A 14,443-nucleotide genomic window follows, 5' to 3' on the forward strand; every position below is an offset into this window, starting at 1 on the left:
TTTTCAGAGCACAGAATCAAATGGAAAGTTATGTGACTCATTTTATAATCCTGATGACAAGGACAACACAAAAGAAGAAACAGACCCAGTCCCATATAGGAGCACAGAAGAATCAATCACTCACTCAACAAGCAAATCTAATTTAGATGTGTTCTGAAAGAATAATGCATCATGACTTATTAAAATTTACCACAGAATGTAAGAATCATCTAAATTAAAATTGTTAACTAGTTTACCACATCAACAGATTCATTTACCAAGTGTTTAATGAGCTCCTGTTACCTACCAGGCACTGTACTGGGAACTGAGAAAACAACAGCAAACCAGCAGCTTTAAAAAATGTTTAAGTCAACTTTATCTGAAACCCTATCATAAGAATCAGAATTCAGTAAATCTTTCATTTGAGTAAAAATGTAATCACTTAAGTAATAGTAATTTCCTAAACTAAAAATGAGCCAAAATTCAAAATGAATTTTGAACAGAGACTTTTTTTTTTTTAAAGTCTCTAGTTCATGGGCACCTAGGTGGCTCAGTCAATTAAGCATCTGACTCTTGATTTTGGTTCAGGTCATGATCTCAAGGTCGTGAGACTGAGCCTTGCGTTGGGCTCCACGTTGGGCATGAGCCTGCTTGAGATTCTCTCTCCCTCTCCCTCTGCCCCTCCTCCCTTTTATCTCTTTCTCTCTTAAAAAAAAAAAATAGAAATAAAAATAAAAAGTTCAGCAGTAGGTGTGATTGAAAGCTGAATCAACTCTGAGGAGAACCCACCACATCAAGATACAGGGATGGTGGAGTGAAATAGTACACAAGAGAATAAAACGAGGCAGATGTTTTGGTGAATGGGTATTTCTCATTGCTTCTGAAGGATGTGGTAGGCTAGGAAAAGAAGGATTGGTAGAAAGGATTTTGAGGGGGTCCATACGGGCTTTCTGGATATACAGGAGGGAGAAGAGGTCCCCTGGACACACTGGCAATGGAGGGCTGTGAATTAGCGAATGAGGCATGTGATAATTAATTCTGTTGTCAGTTTGCTAGGCCGTTGTGCCCAGTTGTTTAGTCAACCACCAGTCTAGATGTTGCTATGAAGGTTGTTTTTTTATTTTTTAATTTTTAAAAAATATTTTATCTATTTATTTGAGCAAGAGAGAGAGAGAGAGCACAAGCAGGGAGAGGGAGAAGCAGTCTCCCACTGAGTAGGGAGCCAGAAGTGGGGCTTATCCAGGAATCATGACCTGAGCTAAAGACAGATGCTTAACTGACTGAGCCACCAGGTACCCCGAAGGTTGTTTTCTCAGATGTGATTTACCTTTATATCAATAGATTCTGAGTGAAACAAATTACTCTCCACCATGTGGGTGGGCCTGGTCCAATCAGTTGAAGGCCTTAAAAGCAAAGACTAAAGTTTTTCGCAGAGGCAAATCTGCCTCCAGATTGCACTGTCTACTCCAGCCTGACTTTCCAGCCTGTCGATTTCACACTCAAAATTGCAACATCAACTTTTCCCTGAATTTCTTGCCAGCCAGCCAGCTCCACCAAGTTCAGACTTGCCTGCTCCACAATTGTGTGAGCCAGTTCTTTCAAATAAATCTTTCTCTCTGTGTATATCTTATTGGTTCTGTTTCTCTGGAGAATCCTACTACAGGGCAGAAGAACAAAGTCTGTGAACAAAGGAGAGACTGACTGGAGAGACATGAAAAGATCTGTTCTCAGATGAAACTGTCCCTGTAGTTCAGAACTGTATTGGAGATGACTCTGTCAGAGGGAAAAGTCTGAGTGGTTGCAGGGAGTTTGATTTGTGTTTTGGTGCTTTTATCCTCCCTGTGATACCAGCAGCCAATTTCTCAGATTTCTCTCTATCCGTTCTTTTCCATCAAATCTGCTTCACCATGGAATCCAGAACTGGACCTGTGTGGCTCTTCATAAGCAGCCTCCAGATTTGCTGCTCCCCATGGCTCTTTATAAAGGTGGGCATCTTGTGAGGATAACTCCACACCATCTGAATTTCTTAATATGGCTAATCTCTTCAAAAGTTTTACGTTTTCCTCCATTTAGTTTAAGTTGTAGAGTGAGCTTCCCTCCTGCCTCTGCAATTGCTTTCTGTTCTGTTTTTTGGTATTTGTTTTTACCTGTAAAATACACCTACAATTTACCATTTGAATCATTTTTAAGTGTGCAGTTCAGCAGCATTAACTACTTTCACAATGCTGTGCAACCATCACCACCACTGATTTCCAGAACTTTCACATCATCCCAAATGGAAGCTCTGCCTCTGTGAGGCAAAAACTCTCTCTTTCCCTCTCTTCCCAACCCCTGGTAACCACTCTTCTACTTTCTCTTTATGTAAATTTGTGTAGTCTACCTACCTTATAGAAGTGGAATAATACAGTATTTGTCCCTTTTTAAAGTTTTTTTTTTTTTTGTTTTTTTTTTTAAGTAAAATCTACACCAACCTGGGGCTCAAACTCACAACCCTGAGGGCAGTAGTCATGCACTCTTCTGGCTGAGACAGCCAGAGGCCCGCCATACTTGTCCTTTCTACAATTGCTTTTTAGTTGAGTGAAAACTTCTCCCAGGCAATAAAACTATGAAATCTTCCAATAATTGTTGCCCACACCATCATCTCCAAAAAAAACTCAGACTAGAACCTAGACTCATGTTTTCAGGCAACAAGACCACAGGTGGAAGGTTCTCCAGGGGAGGCCTGAAGCCCAGTTCTGAGGCAATCCATGGTCCCTTTGTGGTGCACACGTTCACCAGACCATCTTGTGGTGGTTGTTGGTCCACCGAACCACAGCAGACGTCACCCCTCTTCCCAGAACACCCCATAACCTTCAGCTGGAGCCAATCCTGCATTGATATCAGTCAAGGGAGCAGGCCCAGGGCTTAGAGAAGCACACTGAAGAACTCACTCTACACTCCCTCTTCTCATCCACACTCTAAACATAAATGATTTGTTTTACTTAACTTTTTACTGAAAAACAAAACAGATTAGAAAACGACACAAAACAAATCACTATAAAGAGAACATCTTTGTAACCACCACCCGAGTCAAGAAATAGAACCTGGTTAGCCACCCCAGAAATTCTTTTATGTGTCCCAGCTCCATCTCAACCCCCTGACTTCCCCCACAGGTAACCTTTCTTTTGGTTTTTTGAATGACTTTATTGAGATATAATTCACATACCATGCAGTTCATGTATTTGAAGGGTGGGATTGAATGTTTTTTTAGTACATTCACAGAGTTATGCAACCATCTCCTGACTTTTTTAGAATTTCCTTATACTCAGCACATATAGGAAAGGCAGAAAAAAATGTTTGTTCTGTCCCTTAATTTATCAGCTTTCAAGATACTGAATTATTTTTCTTCCAGACTTCAGAAGTGAACTGGTTAATTGAGTGTTTTGTTGTTGTTGTTTTGGTTTGGGTTTTTGTTTGTTTGTTTGTTTTAAGTAGACTCCATGTTCAATGTGGGGCTTGAACTCAAGACCCTGAGTTTAAAAGAATCGTGGGCTTTACTGACTGAGTCAGCCAGGTGCCCCTGTTTTGGGTTCTTTTTTTTTTTTTTTTTTTAAGATTTTATTTATTTATTTGACAGAGAGAGACACAGCAAGAGAGGGAACACAAGCAGGGGGAGTGGGAGACGGAGAAGCAGGATCCCTGCTCCCTTGCTCCATGGGTAGCCCGATGCGGGGATTGATCCCAGGACACTGGGATCATGACCCGAGCCAAAGGCAGATGCTTAACCAACTGAGCCACCCAGGTGCCCCTGTTTTGGGGCTTTTTAAATGATTATATTCTCATAGTTTTAAATATATTTGATGAGCTTCATCTATTGCAAATTATTAGTGAAGCCCAAATTGTCTCATCTTGGCCAGCATTGCCTCCTGTGTCCCTTTGAGAGCTTTCTTGCGATCTGATATGATGAGCTGCTATCAAGCATGTCAGAAACCTTGGTAATTTAAATAATGTGATATTGATGTAGGACCAAGCAAATAAATTAATAGAAATATGGAAACTTAGTAAGTCATAAGGCCATGCAGTAAACATCTGTGTTTTTTTTTTTCCCCAACATTTATTGCATTTTCTACTAGGAACAGTCTCCCAAAGTGTATTTTGGCTATCACTGCTCATTCATTCAGCCTTACTGAAGTGTGTTGAGAGGGACTGACAGCATTATCAGCTCTAGCTGCTGCCTTGATGGACTTCAGCCAATCAGCCTATCCTATCACTTAGTTTAAGTGACTGTTCTAGAGATGGGTCTGACCAGAGTCCATGAAAGGCAAGAAGACATTCACTGGGTCTTCTAGGCTAGGTGTTGGGGTAATTTGCCTTCCTTTTGATATTAAATTTCTACTTCTTACTATACACACATATTAATGGAAGGGGTACTAAAAACCTAGAAGAGTCTATTATTAGAAGACACAGAAAGGTAAAAAGCCATATTGATAGATTGATAATTGGGTCACATGATGTCAGGACAACAAACACCATGAGTATAATTAAAAGACAAACAACTGGATGAAAGTAAACATTTCCCATATATAGAACAAGAATTAGTACTCAAATCACTGTGAACCTTCTACATGTGGATAAGAGAAAAGGCAATCCAATAGAAACGTGGGCAAAGGATATGAGCAGAAAATTCACATAAAAAGATATAGAAAAGGGCAAAACCCCAAACATATGAAACGTGCTCAATTTCACTCATAAGCAAGAAGGTGCATTTTAAAATTAGGGCACAAGTTTCCAAAGCGTGGACATATCATACGTAGTTCAACCATTTCCCTAGATGATGGGAATTTAGATTATTTTTAATTTACTACACTCAATGCTCAGTGGACATCTGTCTTGCCTCCTTGAATTTATTTCTGTTTCTGAGATATTAAAACTTGTAAGCTTAAGCCTAGAACATGATAGCAGACATCTTGGGGTCTGGGCCCCAAACAGAAGTTGTGCAGGATGTGAATGTCCTCTGCAACTTACCATCAGAATGTTCTTTGGATTTTATTCTTAATCATGTGCTTAATCTAATACACTTAGGGACTCTTGGAACTTTTTCTGGTCAGATTAGTTCAAACAGTCAGAAATTGTTCTCTTCCCTTGAAATAAAGCTGATTGAAGGATTACATTGTCTGAATAGCTGTAGGATTCAGAAACTCTTTTATAAAGACTTACTTTATTTTTAGGTTTAAAAATATTCTTGATTTCTTTTGGATTAATGGTCTAAACAGGCATGTTTTACTGGGGCCTTCCTTTTTTGTTTATTGTCGCTATAGCTTGTTTGTTGCTCATTGTACGTACCTTCCAGGGAAAGGAAGTTGTTGACTTTGACTCTCTGCCCAGGAGGGAGAGAAAATATTTATCAAATTCAAAATATGTATGTCTTTTGTTCCAGCAATTTCACTTTTAGGAATCTCTCCTACAGAAATACTCACCTGTACACAAACATACACATGACCACACCCAAGAATAGTCACTGTACCACGATTTGTAATAAACAATTCAATTGAAGGTATGATAATTGGCCACCAGTAAGGAATGGGAAAGTAAATCATGACCTGCCCATAAATTGTGTGACAGCTACATATATCACCTTGGACAAAAATATCTGTATATAAGAAGGTCATGGGTGTCTGGGTGGCTCAGTGGGTTAAAGCCTCTACCTTCCGCTGAGGTCATGATCCAAGGGTCCTGGGATTGAGCCCTGCATCGGGCTCTCTGCTCAGTAGGGAACCTGCTTCCCTTCCTCTCTCTCTGCCTGCCTCTCTGCCTACTTGTGATCTCTCTCTGTCAGATAAATAAATAAAATCTTAAAAAAAAAAAAAAAGTTCCTGGGAGGAAAAAGAACTCACCCCAGCTGGTTCAAATGAAGAGATTTTTAAAATAAGATTTTAAATTTATTTATATGACAGAGAAAAAGAGAGATCACAAGTAGGCAGAGAGGAAGGTGGGGTGGAGGGTAAGAAGGCTCCCTGCTGAGCAGAGAGCCCAGTGAGGGGCTCGATTCCAGGACCCTGAGATCATGACCTGAGCTGAAGGCAGAAGCTTAACTCACTGAGCCACCCAGGCACCCCTTTTAAAACGAAATTTTTTTTTTTTTTAAGATTTTGTTTATTTATTTGACAGATAGAGAGCACAAGTAGGCAGAGCGGTAGACAGAGAGAGAAGGAGAAGCAGGATTTCCAGTGAGCAGGGAGCCTGACGTGGGGCTCGATCCCAGTACTCTGGGATCATAACCTGAGCCGAAGGCAGACACTGAAGAGATTTTTTTTAAAAAAAGATTTCATTTACTTATTTATTTGAAAGCGAGAGAGAGGCAGATGGAGAGGGGGCAGCAGACTTCCCGCTGAGCAGGGAGTTCAATGTGGGACTCAATCCCAGGACCCGGCGATCTGATCTTCTGAACTGAAGGCAGACACTTAACCAACTGAGCCACCCAAGTGCCCCTCAAATGAAGAAATTTCAAGAAAGGGTTTACTTACAGAGGCTGAGCAGTATTAGGCCAACAAAGAAGAGATGGGAAAGTTCCTACAGACTAGTAATAATGGAAAGCCATTACCATCCCTAGGGCTTCGGGTACAGGGGAGAGGACATAACAGGAGCCCAATGACATTTGAAACCATAGAGGCAGGGCCACCAATGGAACTATAGACAAAAAGGGATGAATCTACTGCAAGAGACAGAGCTGCGGCTGGTGAAAACAGGCAAAGAACACTCTGACTTCTTCCCTCCTATGCTCTGATCTCTTGCTAGTCCCTCCCATTGGCTGGCCCCAGTCAGAAACATCTGGCAAAGGAGGCTGAGTGAAACGATCCATAGGGGTCAGCCTGCTGGGACACGGAGTAGGACAGAGAGAAAGTCCAAAAAATGACCTATGGGGATAAGAAAATGACTAGCACGATGTTTATGTTATATTTTTTAAGTGAAAAAAAAAGTTGCATAGCAATATATACAACAGTATGCTACTTTTGTAAAAGAAACTCACAACACATATTTGCATAAACATTAGGTAAGAACACGTGGCAAACTATGAACCTCAGTGTTGCTTCTAGAGGGTGAGAACAGATGGAGAAGGAAAACTTTCTAAATTTCTACATTTTTATTTTATATAAACATGTTACAAAAAGTACTTCTTTGGTGGCTAGGGAAATCAAGATAACTATATTTCCCATGAAAACAGAGCATTTTTACAGTTAATGTGAAGACCAAGTAGGAGAACCCTTAAATGATTAATAGTTGACTCATTCATGGGCGCTGCAGAGAGAAACACTCCCCAATCCATGTTAATTATTATTATTATTTTTTTTAAAGATTTTATTTATTTACTTGAGAGAGTGAGTGAGAGAGAGAGAGAAAACACAAGTTGCGAGGGAGAGGAGCAGAGGGAGAAGGAGAAGCAGACTCCTCACTGAGCAGGGTGCCCCATGCGGGCCTCCATCTTGGGACTCCAGGATCATGACCTGAGTGGAAGGCAGACACTTATGTGACTGTCCCACTCAGGCGCCCCTATTATTATTATTTTTTAAAGGTTTTTAAATTTATTCTTAGAGGGAGGGGAGGGGGGTGGGGCAGAGGGAGAGAGAAAATCTCCAGCAGCCTCCCTGATGAGTACAAAGCCTGATGAGGGGCTTTAATCTCACAACTCTAAGATCACAACCAGAGCAGAAACCAAGAGTCAGCTGCTCAACCGACTGAGCCACCCAGGTGCCCTACATGTTAATTATTTTAATGTTAAAGAGTAAATTTTGTATGCTGTAGTGTTGGTTAGGGTTCTCTGTTATAAAGATGAGAACTCAAAGATCTCTCAAGGAATAAAAGGAAACTAAGGATACACAGATGGCTGATGGAACACAGTGATGGAGAAAAAGAAAAAGTGAGACTCTTCTGTTTGCCTCCAGGTAGGTCCCTGTCTCTCTCTTGTTCCCGGCAAACACAACTTCTCTGTTCTTTGGGGGCACATAATAGGCAAAATGTAGCTGACTCACAGATCTGGACTTCCATACTTCAGTTATGGCCACTGAGATGAACTCAACTCTCTTTGGGTTCATTTTCTAAACTCCCAGGAGAAAGAATCGGATTGGCCAAGTTTGGTTCAGGTGGTCACCTCTGGTCCAGTTGGCTACAGTTGGGTGAAGCAGGATCATGTAATGTAGTACTAATACAGATCCTGGAATCTTCTGGAAGGAGATGAAGAGATACTGTTAGACCAAGGGTAGGGGTTATGTTCTTAAGCTACCTGCTACAGTTGCAAACAAGGCAGAGAACATTATAAATTGATGAGTTAAAATCACTTTTAGATTGTTCCATAGCTGAAAAGTAAAAAAAAATTTCTGAGGGAGCCAGGACTCAAGCCTGGTGCAGAGCTTTACCTTGTAGAATATGCTTTCCTTCTTTTTCAAAGGTAACTTAAAATTTTTTTAGCATAGAAAGTAAAGGCAGAAATACTTTTTTAAAGTGCTAAATTTTAGGAAAAGTGGATTAAAAGTTATTTTCTCACCCAATTCAAAAACAAATAGAGTTGAAACCCTACTATAGAAACCATTTATTCATTTTTTAAAAAAGCAAATAACCAGAACAGTAACAATCCACTTTCAGTGTATTGGAAGATACATCCTTGCTTCACTACAATGTTTAATGTGAAATGACTAAATTCTTCTATTAAAAAAATAGGCTTTGAGCAAAGTCAAAAAAGAGAACCAAAATCCAACATTCTCTTGCCTATAAGAGACACGCTAAAAATTAAACCCTTCAAGGAGTCTAAAAGTTGGGGGAGAGCTTAAAATTTATTATGCCTCTGTACATATAAAGCCAGCAGGTGTTCTAATCCAGGTTGCAATGATTATTGTATATGTGTGAGAACTTGAGAGATAATGACTAAGCTTGGGAAAGGGAGAGACAAAGGTAATAGTTTCCTGGTGTCCTGTCCTGGGAGATAAGAGAATCTTTATGGCTATTGGCGGGGTGTGGACTCAGCTGCAGTCTTTCTGGCACCAGCAGAAGAGGCTTGTGGTAAAGAAGATATGCTGTAATGGAGCCTATGGGGCAAATGCTTCTATGTTAATGAGGTAATGTATGTTTCACCCACGTGATCCCAGGTGTGCTGTGCATGTGTGCACACCAGTGGAGGGGGAAGGAGGACAAAATCAAACTGGCTTCAGGGAGACTGGGCCAACCAAAGAGCTCTCAGTGTCAGATTTGTCCAGAAGAATAAGTAAGATTATATTTTTTTTCCCAGAAGAAGACAATGATGACAGGTTCTCATTTTAAAAATACAATTTGGAGGCACCTGGGTGGCTCAGTGGGTTAAAGCCTCTGCCTTTGGCTCAGGTCATGGTCCCAGGGTCCTGGGATAGAGCCCCGCATCTGGCTCTCTGCTCAGCGAGGAGTCTGCTTCCCCTCCCCACCACCCACCCCCGCTCTCTCTGCCTGCCTCTCTGCCTACTTGTGATCTCTGTCTGTCAAATAAATAAATAAAATCTTAAAAAAAATACAATGTGAAGCAGTGATTTTCAAAATTATATTATACTGAATCAAAAACAAATTGATCAGGGAAACAGAATTGTGCTTCTAGAAATAGATGTAGACAATAGTAACAAATCAATATAAGACAAATTAGCCCCGTGTATAGAACACATTTATCAGAAAGCATAGTATTGTTTTATAAAAGTGAGAAAATTATTATGTCAATCTGGAGAAGAATTAGCCTAACTTCCATCAAGCACCATTATAAACTCCAGGTAGGTCAAAATAGATGAAAACATTTATGGTGGATGCTTTCTTTTTCTTATTTCTTTTTTTCCTTAGGCATCGTTTTCTCTCTCCTCTGACACCCCACCATAATTTCCTACTGTAAAATTTCTTCTCCCTGAGTATAAGTAGTGTTAATGGGAGGGTAAAGTTCTGTAACTATCTTGCATTTGGAAGCTGGAATGATTCACTCTCCCTCTCTCTACCCAGTGCAGACGGGGGATGGGCACTTGACCCAAGCTCGGCCAAGCCAGTGGTCACTCCTAGAATTTTGATGCGTAAGCTGATGCCAGTACAAGAAAGAGCAGTGGTTGGTCAGTGGCATCCAAACAGGCCATTCCAGCTGTAAGACAGCTGCTATCCTTCCAGCTTTGGTTTGGCAGAGCTCCTTGGTTCATTCTCAGGCACGCTCCTGCAGGCACATATCCATAGTTTCCAATAGTTTGATTATATTAGCCAGAGTGAGATGCTTTCTATATTCACAGAGAGACTCTAATTCCCGAGAAATAACTGAGGACGAAGAGAGTGTATGAGATGGCTTGTGGTGTCGTAGTTCATCTTGGAATATGTATCTCCTCCACAAGAAAAGCACTCTGGTAGATGGCCTGATGGTTTGCATTTCTTCCTCTTGCCTCCTGCTGTGGCAGGAGTTACTTCTTTATCCCATCGTTGTTGGCCATGTGACTTGGTTGACCAATAGAATGTAAGTGGGTATGATAAGTAGTGCCATGTCTGAGCAGAAACTTTAACGATGAGTTGCCAGTTTTGTTTCAAAATAGATATTTTCTTGGGCACCTCGGTGGCTCAGCTGGTTAAGCACCTGTCTTCAGCTCAGGTCATGATCCCAGAGCCCTGGGATCCAGTCCCACATTGGATTCCTTGCTTAGTGGGGAGTCTGCTTCTCCCTCTGGCCCCCTGCTGGCTTCTGAGTGTGTGCTTGCTCTCTCTCTCTCTGCAAAAATAAATAAAAAACCTTAAAAAAAGACCACTCCAAAATACATATTTTTTCTTTTATCTACTCCATTCCGTCTTGGCAATACTTGTTAAATCCACAATAATCTCATTCATTTACTTTAGTAGCCTTCTAACTCATTTCTGGCCTTTTAACTGTGTTTCTCTGGAAACCGTCCTTCATACAACTGTCAGTGATGGCAAATCTAACCCTGTAAAGCCACAGATTAAGGCCTTCCCTGGCTCCCTATCCCCCATGTGGCATTTGAGAGCCATCAGGATTTATCTGTACATACCCTCTCAGCCTCATTCCTGGACAGTCCCAGCTTTATGCTTAGCCAAGTGGAATTGTCTAAAACATCTTGAACATTCCTCCATGCCTTTGTCCATTCCGTTCTTTTCTTCCGTCCTCTCCCTCCTAATTCTGTCCAAATAACATCTGTTCAACTCTCAAGTAGATACGCTTCCAGAAAGCCCTCCCTGGAACTTCCTAGGCATGCACTTTCCCTCTGCTTTCTCAGTGCACACACATCTGACACTCTCCACATCGACTTGAAATGATTTTTTTCTGTAGCTTTCAGTCTAACAGACTGCCATTTCCTGGAGGACAGAAATGGTGTCTTATTCAGGTTTTAGTCCTCAAAATCTAACATGATGCCTGGCACACAGTAGGTTTCCAATACACATTCACAGAGGTGAAATAAACCAAGCAAGTGAACCATTATATAAGAAAACTGAGTTGTCTTAAATCCTACAGCTGGGGTTCCTAAAAGCTAAGGGCATTTTAAAATGGTTCTTCTGGAAAGCAGTATAGTCACGTGTAACAAAAACTACAAAAATGTTCTCCTTCCTTCACTTGGGATTTTCCTATTTGTGAATACTCCCCAAAGAAATAATCCAAATGGGTAAAATGTACACAGATGTTCCAGGCAACTCTAGTTATAATTGTGGGGAAAAAAAAAACACCAAACCCTGGAAGCTATCCAAGTGTCTAATAGGGAAATGACTAAGCAAACAATAGGATTATTACATAGCTATTAAAAATGACAGAGGTGAGGACTGTGTCAACATAGAGAAGTGTGTATCTGCAGAAACGTTAAGTGGGAAAAAGAACACAGACCAGCGTTTAAACAATAGTGGTTAACGAGAAGTGTGTACATTAACAAACTTCAGAGGCCAGTATGGAAAAATGAAGATGGCTGGAGTTCACTGGATGTTTTTTTTTTTCCCTGTGCATTCCATGAGTTGATGACAATAATAGTTGAGATATCATTGCAACATAATGTTCTGAAAGTCCTCTGGTGTATAGCGATCTAAGTAATCTACCAGCTTACATATTCCAAGAGAGAATTTCATGCTAAATTCTCATAAAATTATGAAAATAATGACATTTCTTTGAGAGAACAAAAATACTTTAGTTTCTTTCTTTCTTTCTTTCTTTCTTTTTAAGATTTTATTTGCTCGAGAGAGAGAGGAAGCATGAGCAGGGGGAGAGGCAGAAGGAGAAGGAGAAGCAGACTCCTCACTGAGCAGGGAGCCTGATGCAGGGCTCGATTCCAATAACCTGGGATCATGACCTGAGCCGAAGGCAGACGCTCAACTGACTGAGCCACCCAGGCGCCCCTGTTTAGTTAAATTCAACAAGCAATTCTGAGAGCTTCATTATGTTCTAGAGCACTTACATTCACAAGACATTAATGAAACACAAGGACAAAATTCCTCAGATGGATAGGAGTTATTCTTTTCACTTACTTTTATTTGAGTGACTGTACATATTAGGACCTATTAACAAAGGAAAGTTTGAGAGACCTCACAGTCATGAATAGTCTCCAAAGAGGTTCTATGTATAGTCACTGAGATATACTGATAAAGATTAAAAGGAAAAAGTCCTCATCATATAATTCTAAACTTGTGTTGCTTTACCCCTGTAGTGCACTGTGAATTAATATTTTATAAATCCTATGCTTAGTTTGTGAGTAGTAAAATACTGACATTGTGAGATACATTACATTGCAATTAAAAAAACCACAACTTTTTATAACTTGAGAAATGTTTCATTTTTATTTTTTAAAGTTTTTTTTTTTTTAAGATTTTATTTATTTGACACAGAGAGAGGGTATACAAGCAGGGAGAGGGGCAGACAGAGGGGGAGGGAGAAGCAGGATCCCTGCTAAGCAAGGAGCCCAATGCGGGGCTTGACGCGGGGCTTGATCCCAGGGTCCTGGGATCATGACCTGAGCCAAAGGCAGATGCTTAACCAACTGAGCCACCCAGGCGCCCCTCAAGTGTCCATTCTTATAAATAATTCAAAGTATTATGTTGACCATTCTCCTATACTTTCTCTTTCTTCTTCATAGTACAGGTCTGTACTATGATTACTCATGCTCCAAAGAAGATGATCCTTCTGTATCCCATTAAAATTCCTCATCCAAGAGATAAAAATTTAATCATAGTCATCTAAACCCCCAACACACAAGAAAATAGCAAGGAAAGCTGGAAACTGAAGAATAGTTTATGGGGCACCTGGGTTGCTCCAGTGGTTAAGGGTCTGCCTTTGGCTCAGGTCATGATCTCTGGGTCTTGGGATCAAGTCTCACATCGGGCTCCCTGCTCAGTGGGGAGTCTGTTTCTCCCTCTCCATCTGCCCCTCCTCCTGTTCATGCTTGCTCTCTCCTTCAAATAAATAAATAAAATCTTAAAAAAAAAAAAAGGACTATGGTTGTAAGTAGTAGCAAATGGTGTTGTGTTGATAAATACCAAGCATAGTTAAAAAGGTGGGGAATTTAATTGTGTTCCAGAAAGAAAAGGCTGTTAAGACCTTCTAGATGAACCAGAGAGTTGGGACAATGATTATTTAAGTGAAAAACCAACTTGCCCTTCCTCAATGGAAGGTGCAAGAACGAGAAGGATGATGTATTTGAGGTTTCCCAGCTGAGCTCCAGACACTGATCTGAATGCCCCAGAAAGCAGCCACGGATGCTATACGTGCTTTTTCCTCCTGAATTACCCAGATAATTGCCCTTCAGCCTATGTTCCACTAACCTGGGACTAAAATCTGTTCACTTAACTATTACATGGGCCACAACTGCCACTTCAAATGAAAACCCAGGAAGCCAAATCGCAGCTGCTGTTGAAAGTGTATAATTAGCTCCTTGTGCAGCCTGACCCCACTGATTTCTCTGACGTATTTGGCCTGCCATGTGCCCTTTCTGAGACCTCCAGCATCTTCTCCACAGCTGGAGATGCCCGAAACTGCACGGAGCACTTCCTGTGGGTGTGGCCTTACATTCTTAAGACTGCACTCTGAGTGGATCGCGTTTCAACCACGCAGCCTCATCATGCTTTTTAAAATACAACAGTGGACTATAAGTGGCTATATCAGACATGAGAGGGTTCCCTCCTTTCTTTTTCTTTTAAAAAAAATGATTTTGTAATGATGTCTTCTCAAGAAACACTATAATTGGTCAGCCTAGGGTGCGTTTTTTGTCCTCCCATATAACGTCATTAGCTATTCTCAGGAGAGGAAAGGCAGGGTATGCCCCCTGGGAGAATGACAACACTTGTTTCAAGTTGGGGAAGAGCCTGTGGGTCTTTTCCTGCGTTTGGGGGAAAGCGAATACACAATGTTCGTTTCCTAAATACGGGATGTGCTATGTGGCTGGCAGGTCATTTTCCACCATGTCACATCCTTCTGGTTGAAGGCAGCAGGGGCTAGGACAGGAAATGGCAAATTCTCAGAATGAGA

The sequence above is a fragment of the Enhydra lutris genome, unplaced genomic scaffold (genome assembly GCF_002288905.1).
Source record: "Enhydra lutris kenyoni isolate GAN:26980312 unplaced genomic scaffold, ASM228890v2 scaffoldscaffold7, whole genome shotgun sequence".
In the NCBI taxonomy this organism is placed as follows: Eukaryota; Metazoa; Chordata; class Mammalia; order Carnivora; family Mustelidae; genus Enhydra; species Enhydra lutris.